Here is a 16,379-nt window from a genome sequence, read left to right as displayed (position 1 = left end):
AATGTTGGCAGGGCCATCCCAAGCTATTTTGGTGCCCTACGCAGCTCCCCTGCCTCCATGGGAGGAGCGAGGGGCGGGGGGGAAGGGAGAAGTGGCCCCACGCCTCCGCAAGGGGCTGGCCATTTCCTGTGGAAAGTGGAGTGATCCAGCTCCAGCCTGGTCTGCTCCCTTGGCTCCCAGCCGCGCCACCGGCAAGTGCTGGTGGGCGGTTCCCCCCTTCCCCTCCAAGCCTGGGAGCCAGGAGAGTAGAGCAGACTGGGGCTGGGTCACTACTTCCCGCAGGAAGTGGCCAGCCTTTCCCCTTGCCCCCACGGAGACCTGAGGCCTCACTCAGGCCCCCTGCGGAGGCTTGGGGCCCTAGGCTGCTCTGCTCTCCTGACTCCCAGGCTTGAGGGGAGAGGGGAACCTCTCCCCAGCACTCGCCGGTGGCGTGGCTGGGAGCCAGGGGAGCGGAGCAGGCTGGGGCTGGGTTGCTCCACTTACCCCACGGTGAGTGCAGGGTGTGGCCTGGTTGCAATTTTCAGGGAAGTGGGGGCGGGGCTGGCAGGAAGAGCCGGAGCAGGGTCTGGAGCAGCATGCAGCTGCACAAGGCACCAGGAAATTTGCTGCGTGCTTTGCGTATGGGTAAGGACAGCCCTGGATGTTGAGGTTGGAGCTAAAATAGAGAGATTCTGGGCAGAATGCTGTGCATAGGCAGGCAGGGACAGGCTGGTAGACAGCTCCTACTCTGGCCCACAGAACACCCAAACATTGGAAGAATGTAAAAGTAGTTGAAAACTCCCTGTCCCTGTGCTATGAGCTCTCTGCACGTGCAGCACAAACTCACCCTATATTTCAGCAAAACTTGGCTAGGAATTTTAAGAGCATAGACTTTGAGAGTTTCTCAGTAAGTCCTATTTCCATTCAGACTTCCAGGGGAGTACTTTTCACATAGTAATTCAGCATTTCCAATTTCTGGGCAGAAACTAGAAGTGAAAATTTAAAAAAAATTGTTTGTCAAGGCTGAATCACCACTCTGGCACTTCGAGTGCAGAAGGTGGGGGCCCGTAAGGATTCTAAAAATTAATGCTTGTCACTCCAGGCTTGTATTAAGCTCCCAAGGTTACAGCTTCTCTCTGACCTTGGATGGGTAGATGCTGCCACCACACAAATGCAAAAACCCCCTTGAGACCCAGGAAGGCACAATTGGGAATTCCTTCCTGTGCGGTACCCTCAAGCCCTTTCAGCCCACACCCCCTCCGGGAAAGAGCTGAGAAAGAAAACAAAGGAAATTAGCTATTGCCCCCAGCTAATTGAACAACATATGTGCAAACCTCTTAGGAACACAAAAAAAAATCCAAACCTGTTCTTAAAAAAGGTAAATATTAAAGAAAGAAAGAAAACATATCTGAAAACTCAGGCTATTGTTAGATTTCAAAAGAGCAATTCCAAAAATTAAGCATCCAAAATAGCTTTCTTGGGGGTTCAGCTTAAAGGTTACAAGCAAACACAATCATCTGGTGTTAACACAGAGGAGTCCATAGCCGTAAGAAAAACAGAAATAAACCGAACCGCGTCTTTCTAAACATTCCCGATAAACTTACATATTTGGTTGTTAAAAGTAGTTTCAGATATGATCTGATGGTTTTCAGATCTGGCTTAAAGCTTCTCACAGCATAACTGCTCCCTGTTCCCCTCTTTCCCAGAGAACAACAACAGAGACAAAGGGGAAGTTTTTTCCTACATTTTAAAAAGTTCTAGCCTTCTCATTGGCTCTTTTGGTCAGGTACCCACTTCCTTTCCTTTACCTGGGGGACTTTTTAACCCTTTACAGGGAAAGGAAGCAGAGAAAAGCCACCAAGAGCGACTTTATAGCTAATTGGCTGGGTGTCCATAAAAGGGAGCTAGCCCTCCCCCCCACCCTTCATTTATCATAGTGTTAAAATGGTAATTTAAGTAACTCAAACATCTAGGGAGTTTCTGTTTGGGCTTAATTTGAGTTGAAGTTTCATGATGGTTCTTTATTAGACTTGATTCATCCATATATTACTTTAATTTTCTCTTTTTTTAAAAAAAAAAAATGAACAACATCTTTTTTCCTGGTTTCAGAGTAGCAGCCGTGTTAGTCTGTATTCGCAAAAAGAAAAGGAGTAGTTGTGGCACCTCAGAGACTAAAATTTATTTGAGCATAAGCTTTCGTGAGCTACAGCTCACTTCATCGGATGCATAAAGCTTATGCTCAAATAAATTTGTTAGTCTCTAAGGTGCCACAAGAACCTATTTTTTCCTATATGTTAATCTCACTGCATTACTTTACGGAAAATTAGCCACTGCTCCAGATAATTCTGGGGATCAATAAGGTAAGTGGAGATCAGACAGGCACATCAATGTGTTGTTGAGCCTCGTCTCTGAAGGTAGATTTTACTGTCAACTGTTAAAATCTCTGGTTATTTGTCAGAGGGGCACTGTTAGCTTTGAGGATGGGTGTCTTCCTTATTGTGCTTATAGGACACTATATTTCACTTCTTTCTCAACTATTTTTCCAATTCTTCATAGCTATGCATTTGACCTAAATAACGATCAATATTTTTGTCCCCTCTGGTTAGCTAGCTCCCAAGTATGAGCATTTTTTTCCTTTGAAATGAAAAAATTATAAATTGTTACACTGATTCCACTCTTATTCTGTTATTGCACTGTGATTTCTTTATTTTAAATTTCAGGTTCTATGTGCTGTATTTGCCTTACAAGTTCCATTTACTTTCACAGGTTACAAATCTGAGCTGAAATAGACAAGAACAGAATTGGTACAAAATGTTTCACAAAGGTGAGTGAGAGACTTTGGCAGGTGGTATTACAATATGCTGTGTGCAGTTGCAGTTATGATGTGATTAGGAGCATCACAAACTGCTGAAAAACACTTTATGCCTTTGCCAAAGGGAAAAAATTACGATTAGTCCTTGCACACAGTGCAAGTGCATGGTGTCTTCATTGCAACAGATGGGTTTTGGGGTCTCCCTGCCCATGATACTGAAATTTCTCCATTACCTCATTCAAACAGAATTCTCTAAAATACTTGCTTTAAAAAAAAAATCACCCCCTTCTCATCATAGCAGACATCCTGAGCAAAAATCTTGTTTAGATAAGTCATCCCATTTAATTCACTGAGTGAGATAGGCATGATGTGCCTCTAAATACATGTACTAAATCTCACAATCAATATAAATAACTGTTTTGGGCGTAAAAGATAATAAGCTTAGTTTTAAACCACGCAATACAAACCATGGTACATTCAGCGCCTGATCCAAAACCCATTGAAGTCTATCAACTTTGGATCAAACCAATAATTTTTTTTTCCATAACAGAATCCTACTGACTTCTATAGGAAGAAAGCACATACTTAACATATTACAGAATTACATAAAGAGTAGATAATGGGGGGAAAACCAACTACCCCACAGTACAATTAATTATAAGGAACAATCCTATATTTGCAGATGGACTGGATAATTACGTTTAGTCCCTCTTTAACATCAATGAGTTGTGAACAGAAACATATTTACATAATTATATAAAACATTTATAATGTATGCAATATTACACAATAGACAGTAGAAGAACTAAAACTAATTGAAAAATGGGGGGATAAAACAAGTTTATTGTTGGTTTTCTTCAAAATTTTGATTTACATGGCACTGTTCTAACCAGTTCTAGGGACTACATATACAGTCAATGGAAAAAGACATTTTCAATTGTGACTTGAAAAGACATGTAGAATTGAAAGTTTATTATTTTTCTGGAAATTTCCACTTTTCTCTAGTCCCATTTAATTTCTATCACCCAAATAAATAATTACCCCAGTATTGCTCAGTGGATAATCAGAGAAAGCTTTATGAAATATACAGATTTTACTATGATCATTGTAATACTTTGATAAAGTGCAAATGTGCAAGAATATTCTTAACATCTACCACAATGGTGCTTCATTGCTGATAAAAATATTACATGCACTATAAACATTTGGAGAATTTGGGCTTCAGGAAATTGCAATCTGGAATAACAATAAAAATAAAGACTAACATTTAAATGAATTTCAAGATTCATGAATGCAAAAATTTACTTACAGAATTAGAAGTGTAGGAAAGAAAACAGAATTTTATCTTAGTAATTTGCTCTGAGTACACCATTCCCATCTTTACATGCTAGCTTTATTATTATTATTATTATTATTATTATTATTATTAAAGTATCAGAAAAATTAATACCCTGTATGTTATTGAGCTGGCATTGGCAAGGTGACGACACACATCCAGATTTGAAATCAAACTTGTAAACCCTAGTTTGAAGATAAGAGTTTGTTTATGTCATGCAATCTTGGCAGTCAGTTGCAAATAATCCTATTTGAGTACCTCCTTTGTAGGCAGTTAGCCAATCAATGAAGTAGCATTAAGGGTGAATTCAGGAGGCCTGTGAGTGCTGCATTCTCCTGGAGAAAAATAAAGTCTCAACTCATAAAAATTGCAATTAAGGGATTAAATGGGAGAAAGGGTTAAAGAGGAGTATTACAGCTGGATATGTGACTGAGGTCACAAAGTCAAAATGATGTAAGTACAAAATTCACAAAATGGGGAAAAAGTACGCAGCACTTGTATCAATAAATATCTTTTCATCCATCAATCTCAAAGGGCTTTACAAAGATTGGTAAATCACCATTATCCTCATCATTTTACACATAGGGAAACCAAGGACCAGAGTTTTAGAGACTTGACCTAATCAGGAAGAAAGTTTTTGAGTGAATGAAAAATAGGACTTAAATCTTAACTCCCTGCTCAGCCTAGTAGCCTCAGATTGCACCAAAGGTGACATCGAAAACAGCTTTTGTATGGTGAAAATATGGGAAGATAGCAAAATATTACAACATAGCCAAATGATATTTTCACAGTTCAAGCTGAATTTTCAGAAAAGTGGTTATGCCCTTTCACTATCTTAAGCCTGGTCTACACTGGGGGGGTAGAGGGGGAGTTGGGACGGGGAGAATCGATCTAAGTTACACAACTTCAGCTACGTGAACAACATAGCAGAAGTCAACATTCTTAGATCTACTCACCGCGGTGTCTTCCCTGCGGTGAGTCAACTGCTGCCACTCCCCTGTCAACTCCGCCTGTGCCAGTAGAGTACAGGAGTCAATGGGCGAGCGCTCGGGGTTGATTTATCGTGTTTAGATGAGATGCGATAAATCGACCCCCGCTGGATCGATTGCTGCCCGCCGATCCAGCAGGTAGTGTAGACATATCTATGTTATACATGGATGACTTTGGTAACCATTCCCTTGCTAGTCATTCAATTAGCTTCCCAAATGGCACCTAAACAGACCAATCATAGAGCTCCTAGATGATGTCTTGGCACACATTACCTGATTCAGCTAAATAAAAGTCTCTTTGCCATGATGATTCCCTAACTGTAAATGAAGCCTATTTATACATGGTATCTTTCACACTAGGTGAGATTCTGTACTCTTAGAGGTACACTACTGAAATCACAGCCCAGAGGGAAAGGTAGCTTGATGGCCTTAAGCCACCTTTGCACCTCTCAATCCTGTGCTGTTCTCGCAGCTGGGGAGGTCCCCAGTTTAACTTCAACTTCCCTAGAAACAGGTGTAAATTATCGTAGCCTCCCCAGTGTGCTGCAGCTACACAGCTCTCTTGCCCCCAGAACACTCCTATTGCAGGGCTTGCAAAGATGTCCTTGAAGGGCAGCCTAATGGCTGCCTTCTGCAATTAATGCACTGAATGAATCCCCCCTCTATTGGATAGAGAGCTTAGAAGGCTCTTTCTGCCATCCTGGCCCTTTTATGTAGCATAAAGGCACTGAAGAGAGGGTGAAGATCTCTGCATATACAACCTACATATAATGCTTTACCCATAAAACACCTTGAATACAATGAAGGGAGAACTTACTGTTCATCAGTCTCAAGGGGATGCTCAAAATTTGGAATAAGTGATAGAATATAAACGTAGGGTTGGAAGTGACCTTGAAAGGTCTTCAAGTCCAGTCCCCCACGCTGAAGCATGACCAAGCTAACCTAGATCATCCCTGACAGATGTTTGTTCAACCTGTTCTTAAAAACCTCCAGTGATAGATTTTCCAGTCCCCAGAGCTTTAAAACGTTCCTATTTGTCATTTTAAAATAAATAGGTAAGTATACAAAGTTCCCAAGTCACATTAATACCAATATACTTTCACATAACACTATTTGTATAGTACAAAAGTATAACTTAACAACTTAGAGACATTTATCTTCTGAACATGCAAAGACAAGTGATCTAAGTTACAATATCTTAGATAGGTAATGGTCTGTAGATAATAAGGAAAAGGCAAAGAAGGGAAAGACCAGGTTTGGAGGGGTAATTACTGAGAACGGGGAAAGAAAGTGTTCAGGAAATGGGATTTGCTTGTTTCATAGAAGCAAGTTACAAGGGGATAGATACATCTTAAAAGAATTCTCTGCACTTAAGGTCAAGGTGTCAATTACCATAGGTAACAAATAGAGTCCATAATGTTTCAGACAAGGGATTATTGGTGCCCAGACTGGTAAATGTACATCTCATTGATGCATGAAATAACATGCACAAAGTTGTGTTTTAAATTAGCTATTTCTGTCCCTGTTTGCAGATATATATGCATATTATGTAGTACAACTTTGAGACCTATACTTGAAGATCTAACCAATAAATTAAGGAATGTTCCTCTTAATTGGGTTATGAGCACATATTTGCTGTTGTAGAGCTCAGGGGAGTTTTGTATAAAAAGATTTATAGGCCAATTCTAAAGATTTCACTAAAATCTCTGGTTTCAGAGTAGCAGCCGTGTTAGTCTGCATTCGCAAAAAGAAAAAGGAGTACTTGTGGCACCTTAGAGACTAACAAATTTATTAGAGCATAAGCTTTTGTGAGCTACAGCTCACTTCATCGGATGCATTTGGTGGAAAAAACAAGGGGGAGATTGATATATACACACACAGAGAACATGAAACTGTTTTATCATACACACTGTAAGGAGAGTGATCACTTAAGGTAAACCATCACCAGCAGGGTGATGGGGGGGGAAGGAGGAAAACCTTTCATGGTGACAAGCAAGATAGATATTCTTGTTAACTGCTGGAAATAGCCTGAGGAACAGTGGGGGGTGGGGTGGGAGAAATACCATGGGGGAATAGTTTTACTTTGTGTAATGACTCATCCATTCCCAGTCTCTATTCAAGCCTAAGTTAATTGTATCAAATTTGCAAATTAATTCCAATTCAGCAGTCTCTCGTTGGAGTCTGTTTCTGAAGCTTTTTTGTTGAAGGATAGCCACTCTTAGGTCTGTGATCGAGTGACCAGAGAGATTGAAGTGTTCTCCAACTGGTTTTTGAATGTTATAATTCTTGACGTCTGATTTGTGTCCATTCATTCTTTTACGTAGAGACTGTCCAGTTTGGCCAATGTACATGGCAGAGGGGCATTGCTGGCACATGATGGCATATATCACATTGGTAGATGCGCAGATGAACGAGCCTCTGATAATGTGGCTGATGTGATTAGGCCCTATGATAGCGTCCACTGAATAGATATGTGGACAGAGTTGGCAACGGGCATTGTTGCAAGGATAGGTTCCTGGGTTGATGGTTTTGTTGTGTGGTTGCTAGTGAGTATTTGCTTCAGATTGGGGGGCTGTCTGTAAGCAAGGACTGGTCTGTCTCCCAAGATCTGTGAGAGTTATGGGTCGTCCTTCAGGATAGGTTGTAGATCCTTGATGATGCGTTGGAGAGGTTTTAGTTGGGGGCTGAAGGTGATGGCTAGTGGCGTTCTGTTATTTTCTTTGTTGGGCCTGTCCTGTAGTAGGTGACTTCTGGGTACTCTTCTGGCTCTGTCAATCTGTTTCTTCACTTCAGCAGGTGGGTATTGTAGTTGTAGGAATGCATGATGGAGATCTTGTAGGTGTTTGTCTCTGTCTGAGGGGTTGGAGCAAATGTGGTTATATCGTAGAGCTTGGCTGTAGACAATGGATCGAGTGGTATGATCTGGATGAAAGCTAGAGGCATGTAGGTAGGAATAGCAGTCAGTAGGTTTCCAATATAGGGTGGTGTTTGTGTGACCATCGCTTATTAGCACCGTAGTCTCCAGGAAGTGGATCTCTTGTGTAGACTGGTCCAGGCTGAGGTTGATGGTGGGGTGGAAATTGTTGAAATCATGGTGGAATTCCTCAAGGGCTTCTTTTCCATGGGTCCAGATGATGAAGATGTCATCAATGTAGCGCAAGTAGAGTAGGGGCATTAGGGGACGAGAGCTGAGGAAGCGTTGTTCTAAGTCAGCCATAAAAATGTTGGCATACTGTGGGGCCATGCGGGTACCCATCGCAGTGCCACTGACTTGAAGATATACATGGTCCCCAAATGTGAAATAGTTATGGGTGAGGACAAAGTCACAAAGTTCAGCCACCAGGTTTGCCGTGACATTATTGGGGATACTGTTCCTGACAGCTTGTAGCCCATCTTTGTGTGGAATGTTGGTGTAGAGGGCTTCTACATCCATAGTGGCTAGGATGGTGTTTTTAGGAAGATCACCAATGGACTGTAGTTTCCTCAGGAAGTCAGTGGTGTCTCGAAGATAGCTGGGAGTGCTGGTAACGTAGGGCCTGAGGAGGGAGTCTACATAGCCAGACAATCCTGCTGTCAGGGTGCCAATGCTTGAGATGATGGGGCGTCCAGGATTTCCAGGTTTATGGATCTTGGGTAGCAGATAGAATACCCCAGGTTGGAGTTCTAGGGGTGTGTCTGTGCGGATTTGTTCTTGTCCTTTTTCAGGGAGTTTCTTGAGCAAATGCTGTAATTTCTTTTGGTAACTCAGCGGGATCAGAGGGTAATGGCTTGTAGAAAGTGGTGTTGGAGAGCTGCCAAGTAGCCTCTTGGTCATACTCCGACCTACTTTCCTTACAGTGTGTATGATAAATCCATTGTTTCATGTTCTCTGTGTGTGTATATATCAATCTCCCCTCATTTTTTCCACCAAATGCATCCGATGAAGTGAGCTGTAGCTCACGAAAGCTTATGCTCTAAAAAATGTGTTAGTCTCTAAGGTGCTACAAGTACTCCTTTTCTTTTTACTAAAATCTCTAGAAGCCAGGTAGCACCTGTGGTTGGGTAAAAACAAACAACAGACATTTAACACATACAACGTTCCCATATTTTGTTTCCTTAAAAAGAAGGAAGGTGGGCTTCATATAGTCACCTATGAATCATGGTTCCATAACTCACCCAGGTACAGATTTATCATAAACACTGTTATCAAGCTCACCCATGCACATTCAGTTACATTCTCCTGCACAAAGCCTATGTAATCAGTCTTTGTGCAAGCAACTCCGAGGATCTTTCGAGAGAGGGAACTGAATCCACCATCCCCCAAACTACAAGCAGGCTCTAGGAATGCAACACAGTCTCTCCTTACTGCTACAGCAGCCTGCTGACTGGAATACTAGCTAATGACTGTCTGCATCCCCTACTATACGAGAGGTTTGGACCACTAGAAGTATGCACTTAGTAGTCACTTATAGCATGACCTCAACAGTCCCTCCTCCCAATGCTGACCTATTTGGGGATGGTGTAAATACCTACCTGCTATACCTATGCTACTACCTATGTATAGCAGTAACCCTTACCATATAATCACATAATTCCAAACCCTAAATATGGAGGACCTTGCATGAGGTGCTCCATTCTTGTATGAAGTCCACCCTATGTGTCTCGAGCTCACTTGTACCTTTTTTGTAAAGAGAGTGCTGTCCTTATATATTAATTATATAATTAAATAGAACATGATTAGAGGACAATAAAATCACCCAAAGATGATCTAGGCTCTGTAATGGTTAAAATGCATTTTATATGGAACCTCAAAATTAAAATTCCCACAGTATAAACATTTATGTAACTTTTAAAACTACAATTTATAAGACAGACCAAACTGAAATAACTCATTTTTCGCACTAAGGCTGAAACATTGGCCAAATGTTACTGTAAGGAAAAGCCTTTCTGGAATGGAGCATAATTTCAGTCATATGTGAATGAATACTTTTTTAAACAATACTTTTTTAAAGGTGCTTCTATTTCAGGTCCCTTCCCTGGAACATAAGAGATTCCCTGGAGAAGCATGTGCAGTTTTATGGAGCTGTCTCACCATTATCTCTATTAAAGCTTGATCAAGTCTGGAATACAAATTCTTCTGGGCCTAATGGGTATTCAAAGGAATATGCTCATTTTGTCTAAATTTTCCTTACATTTTAGGACAGAAGGTCTTTGGTTTCAATAGTCACTGGAACATTTCTTTTGAACTTCTTCCCAAATGGCTTTTATTTGTCCCATATGCACTGACAATGTATCCTATGAAGTATGTGTATATTTGCAAGACACTGTTTCTCAGCAACAGAGTCCAATTCCTTGCTGGACTTAACTGTGGAAACCTCGTCATTATTAAAACCAATTTCAAATTTGCAGATTTAGCTTTCTAAAACATGCATTAATGTTTTATTTAAATTGGCATTGCAGCATCATGAGGGAAGTTGTATTAAATCAGTAACATTCAGTTAGCAACTATTTATGTACAAAGTTGATTTCAGAAGTATTGATACATTTCACAATGAAATCTTGTCCCTTCTAGTTAAAAGAAAACAATGTTTTAAAATTAAAATAGCTAATTTTATCTCCAAAACAAAATTATGAATTTGTCCTAGGAAGTTCAGAGAAAATTGGCCTGCTGTTTGTGAAAAAGACCTTGAATTGTCCCTGAAAGTATCTGATAGAGATTAACAGGGAACCAAAAGTCAACATTGAAGTTTTCATGTCACACTTATCAAAATGAAGCCATTTCTGTGAAATTTTTAAATTGAAAACATTGACTTTTTCATCTGTTGAAAATCTGGTCTTCAGGAAATGAAATATTCCAATAGCTATTTAAAATTATGGTTTCAGTAAAAATTTTTGATAAAATACTGCAAAGAGAAAAAGTCAAGCATTTTTCCCAAAAAGTTTATAAGCAATTTTTAATTAAAAAAGCTTTTTATTCAGAAAATTTCACCATAGCACCTGAGTACCCAGAGAAGGAGAAAGCAAAATCTCTCACTAAGGCTGCAATCCTCCAAAAATTTACATACACTTACTTAACTTAATAAGTCAATGAGGGTACTCACAGTTCATTAAATTAAGAACATTTAAAAAAGTCTTTGCAGGATGAGAGCCTAAAGCTGTAAAAATATAAGATGTTCAACAATAGCATTTATTCTTACACAGCTTTAGCCATGTGGCATTTGCATACAGATTGATTTCAATGTGTAAATTTAATTGATTTGAGAGGGTAGATGGTTTAAAAAATGGATTCAAATTGGTTGTTCAAACATTCTTTGGAAACTGCATCTTTCAGGGAAAGCTTCCACATATGAAAATCAACTGCAAATACTTATGAACTGTTCCTTAATTGTCAAAAAAAAAAAAAAAAAGAGTAATACATACTTTAATCATTTGACTGATTAATTTCTGCTCTTTGGAAAAACTAAGGGCCTGACTTTGAACAGAGACTCAATCCAGCCTTCATTTATGTGTCCACAATTAAGTAATTTGAATATCTGAATACACAAGTACACATGCAAATCAGGTAGACAGCTAAATTACATCAACTGCATTTGCAAATTATGGTCCAATTCAGCAAGGTACGTAAGCATGCAAGTAGCCCCATTGATTTAAATGGGACTACCTCACGTGCTTAAAATTAGGTACATCTTACGGACCTTTCACAAATCAGGGCCTATAGGCACAAGACAATAATATTTTAAAAATCTGGCCTCCTCTGAGCATCCTTTAAGTCAGTCCAGCTACCGTTTAGGAGTGTTATCAATAAATTACTAGTAATGACATTTTTCTATTGAAGCTGCACGAGAGGAGTGTGGTACTTAGACAATAGCTAATAGAGCCCCTGCATCCTGTATTATTGCTTGATCTGAACAAAAATGTATGGAATCATGGAATTCAAGTACCCTAAACCAGAAATAGTGTTTTCATCTTGAGAAAAATATGTGACACTGTGGCTCTGACTAATACAAGGAGCTGAAGAACTTTTTCACATGTTTTAGTCACTTGCTCAGAGAGTCACTCACAAAGGGTGATTAAAATTATGCCTAAATCATTATGTTTGCTTGCTGGTTGGTATTCCTAATTATTCTACAACTGTTGCTATACTCCATGGGAGTGGAAATTCTAGGGTGGAAGATCTAGAATACTGGGTCATTCTTGATGCTACTGCCTCACGGTATTGGGTATTCAGCCTAACTTCCCATTGATCCAGCCACATGACAGGTTCAGTAAATTTTTACATACCTGCTCTATCTAATTCTGTTAGTAAATGATCTGCCATACAGGCATTAGTAGGAGTTGTTTCTCTCAGTATGTTATATAACTTTAAACTTCATACACCCATGAGATGTGTAGGGCAGGGCTGAAATAATCAACAGGTAAGCCAAATCATTTTGCGTGATTGCAGTGTGGAAATAGTGTCTTCTCCAGATGCTTCAATGCTCCAAACTGGGATTTCACTAGCCTGTACAACCCACCTGCGTTAGCCTCAACAGATTTCCAAATGGGATCATAGTTTGGCTATAAAGGGTCATTTTAACCCCACTAGACCAGTAATACAGAATCTAATATCTCTTTTATTAAAATGAAGGCAACGTCTAATGGAAAATAACTCTCCATTCCCAGGTGGAATAAGAGCTGTTGAATAACGTCCACAGACTTGGAGGCTTTTGGCAGTTGAGAAGTGGCGTTGACACAGCTGCAGACGCTGGCAGCTAAGCCAGTTTTGTGTAGCTCTATTCTTTTGTTCTCTGAAAGAATCCAGAGAGAAGTATTGGGCAATTCCTCATCTGTTCTGTGAGGGATCTCCTGTGGGGGTACTACAAGATTGTCACTTCCCTGTTCAATATGAATGCAAGGCTATTGCAGGAGAAAATTAGGCAATTTGGGCTGAAATGTCTTGAAAAGGAAGATTAAAGCAAGTTCAATATCTGTTTCCTGAACCCCAAAGGGTGAGCTGATCAGTTTATCCAGTGTCTGGCTGGGATCAAAACTTGAACAAGGATAAACAAGCTGACACACAACACATATAAGACAACACTGGTTGACAGAGAGACACAATAGGAAGTAACAGTTAAGTTCATATCGGCTCATTTGGCTGAAAGGCTGTGTTCACCTTTAGATACCGGGTGCCTTATTGGACTTGCAGCCTCTCCTATAAGTTCAGAAATTTTTGTGATGTTTGCAACAGCATGAACCCCAAAAACCTGCAACATTTGCTGAGTGACAAACCAACATTTAGGTTTTGTGAAACAAACAACTGAGAACTGAATATATCAGATGAGTACCACATCTAAAGATCTGACATCTTGTGACTTGCTAGAATAGTGAAACACTGGCAGACCAGAACAAATGCTTCCAAAGCTAGCAATTTGAAGCAAACACCTTGCTTCTTCTGGAAGCGAACTGGATGAAAAGCAACTTCAAGAAATCACATACACTGTTTATATGAGTCACAAAAACCTTTTTTCATTAATTTTGGTCAGCAAAGAGTAGGATTTTGTTAGAGAGCTAAGTTTCAAAATCATATAAGAAAGGGTCCGATAGTCACAATTTTCCCAAGACAATTATATAAGGGCTGCTTAACCACACTGTTAGAATTGCTCAAAAAACTTTAAAACTTGTTCCTTTTCAATCATTTCATGCTAGTGAGGAAGAATTTCAAGTAAGCACCTCCAGACTCTTCCTGTGGGAATACTGGGGGCGTTGGTCCGGCATCTTTTCTAGCTGAAATGGAGAAGATTATTAAATTGGCTCTAGTGGAAGCTACTGTAAAATGTATTATAATTAAATGGAAGGAAACCCATCCTCCTACTTTTGAGGATTGGTTGATGAATTATCCACCTGCACCCCACTGGAAAACAAATCCATTAGTGTAATCTGCAGAAAGCAAATTTATATGAAGGGATTTGGAGAGTTTCTAGAACTAGTCCCTGCGTATAGAAATAAATAATTTGCTCTGTCAAGGGCACACTGAATGCCAATATTTTTTTTAAACATTATTTGGAATGCTTTTCCTTCCTCTCTCATTTGAACTTTCTTAATACTGAAAAATATAAACTTTAGTCAAGAATATCCTGGAAACCAGATGTATTGTAATAATAGCTACATTCATTCCTATATAGAGAGCAATACAATTACACATTAAAGGTGATTTGAAGAGGGAAAGATAAATTGAGCTTGGACCTTTTTTCCTTCATGACATCAATCCAATAAGTTTTAAAAATATAATTTTTTTCTCTTTTTTACACTTTAGAAACATAGGTCTCATTAACCATTCAAGACTCTTAGATAACTGAAGAGCTAGTCAGGTGATGAGATCACGAATTCAAACACAGTGTACACAGTTGAGAGGAGAAGGGGTTTTTAATGTGACCGTTTAAAACTTGTTTTAATTTGTCTTTGTTAACAGCTATTTAACTGAAACAGACAATATTTTGAATAAAGGATAAAAATTCAGTGCTTCTGTCCAAGAAGCAAGAGCTCACAATAAATAGAATCTCAGACATCTAACAAATTCCTTAGCAAAACTAGAAGGCCCGACTTGACATTCTTGATATTCCCAACGGTAAAAAATACAAGCAGAAAGCTCACCACTTTTCAAGAAACACATCATAAGGAAGGGAACAAACAGCACAATCCTAAATAAGTCAGCCTTTGTAGAGTACCTTTAAATGTTCTTTTGCCAAGTCTTACTTTGTATCAAACATACGTATTATCTCTAAAACAGTATAACAGAACAACTAACCACTAGGAAAGAGGAAGTCACTGAAGGCTTAATTCATATTACAATACAATATTCCTACTAAGCATTCTTATAGTTTTTTCTTCCTGCAATCTTAAGGGCTTTACTGAGCTAAGTATCAGTATCCCTGTTACACATATTGGGAAATTGAAGCATACGGAGGTTTAATGGCATGATAGTTCAGAGAAGCCAAGCACCAACAGCTCCTATTGAGCCCAGATGGAGCTATGAGTGCCTAGAACCTCCAAAAAAGCAGGAGCTAAGTGATTTGCCTAATATCACACAGGCTATCACTGGCAGAGCCAGGAACAGAACACAGGTCTCCTGATACTCCATCTGATGCCCTACCCATTGCATGGTGCTTCTTCCCAAAAGACAGGTTTCAGAGTAGCAGCCGTGTTAGTCTGTATTTGCAAAAAGAAAAGGAGTACTTGTGGCACCTTAGAGACTAACAAATTTATTAGAGCATAAGCTTTTGTGAGCTACAGCTCACTCCATCGGATGCATTTGGTGGAAAAAAATGCATCCGATGAAGTGAGCGGTAGCTCACGAAAGCTTATGCTCTAATAAATTTGTTAGTTAGTCTCTAAGGTGCCACAAGTACTCCTTCCCAAAAGAGTATCCCAATTACCTCAAACAGCTTCCATAAAATAGCTTAACATAGCCAGAGGGGGTAGAAAACTAGGTTGAGCTGAGCCTCTCCATTCACTTCCCCACTACTCTACAGAAAGTGAGCGTGCTCATATCTTAGAAAAATACTCCCCAAAAAGGGAATTACAACATTGCCAGTCCCAGGTGTTTCAAAATCTGGAGTCAACTCCCCTCTCCCCCCAATGAGATTATTTTAAAACCATAGTTTATTGTAACCAAGCATTTGATTTGGGGTTCTTTGCCTGCTGGTTTTTGAGCCTTAAAGGTTCACATTTTAAGTCTTTTTTCCACAACTATGAGGTCTAGAAACTTACATTTTTAAAAAAATGAAAGTTGAGATTTTCATGTAATGACACAACTCAGTGAGCTCCACATAGCATTAGAGTTGGTAACACAGGAACTGCCTTCAATGTTTCAGATTTCCTCAGGATTCAGGAGCAGAGAAGAAGCCAGCAGCACCTGCTTACTGCTGGGAGACACCATTTTGAATCAGATAAATGGAGCTGCACATGAGACTGATTTATAGGTTTAGACAGCACCGCAGTGGCAGACATGCAGGACTACACTCATTGAGGTGAATGGGGAAACTACAAACACCTGGACAAGAGTATGGTGATTCAATCCCCTTTATCAGAGCTATATTAAAGGAAAACAACTATTTTGGATTAAAACAGATTCCTGAATATTCTCTCTCAATCGCCCTACACTGACCAGTGTAAGGATTAAATTTTTGAAAAGTGCCTAAGTCCCACTGAAAGCTCCTTGACAATACATATTGCCTTTGCCTTGACCAGATCCATCCACATTAATGACAGTGTTCTTCAATTAGCAACCTGCAGCCCAAATCCTGCC

The 16,379-nt window shown here is 39.7% G+C and overlaps 1 long non-coding RNA gene across 1 annotated transcript; it reads right to left on the bottom strand.

Annotated features, from left to right (window-relative positions):
- Positions 1–2,719: 2,719 nt before the first annotated feature.
- Positions 2,720–16,002, bottom strand: LOC119851636. The gene is made up of 3 exons (XR_005291315.2): positions 15,842–16,002; positions 5,084–5,137; positions 2,720–4,462 (listed from the first exon to the last, which is right to left on the bottom strand). It is a non-coding gene; the product is annotated as an uncharacterized LOC119851636 (long non-coding RNA).
- Between the last annotated feature and the right edge of the window lie 377 nt (positions 16,003–16,379).

Source organism: Dermochelys coriacea, chromosome 2, assembly GCF_009764565.3.
Source record: "Dermochelys coriacea isolate rDerCor1 chromosome 2, rDerCor1.pri.v4, whole genome shotgun sequence".
Taxonomy (NCBI): domain Eukaryota; kingdom Metazoa; phylum Chordata; order Testudines; family Dermochelyidae; genus Dermochelys; species Dermochelys coriacea.
The sequence above is the reverse complement of the archived record's forward strand: the minus strand, read 5'-3'. Positions and strand labels throughout refer to the sequence as shown.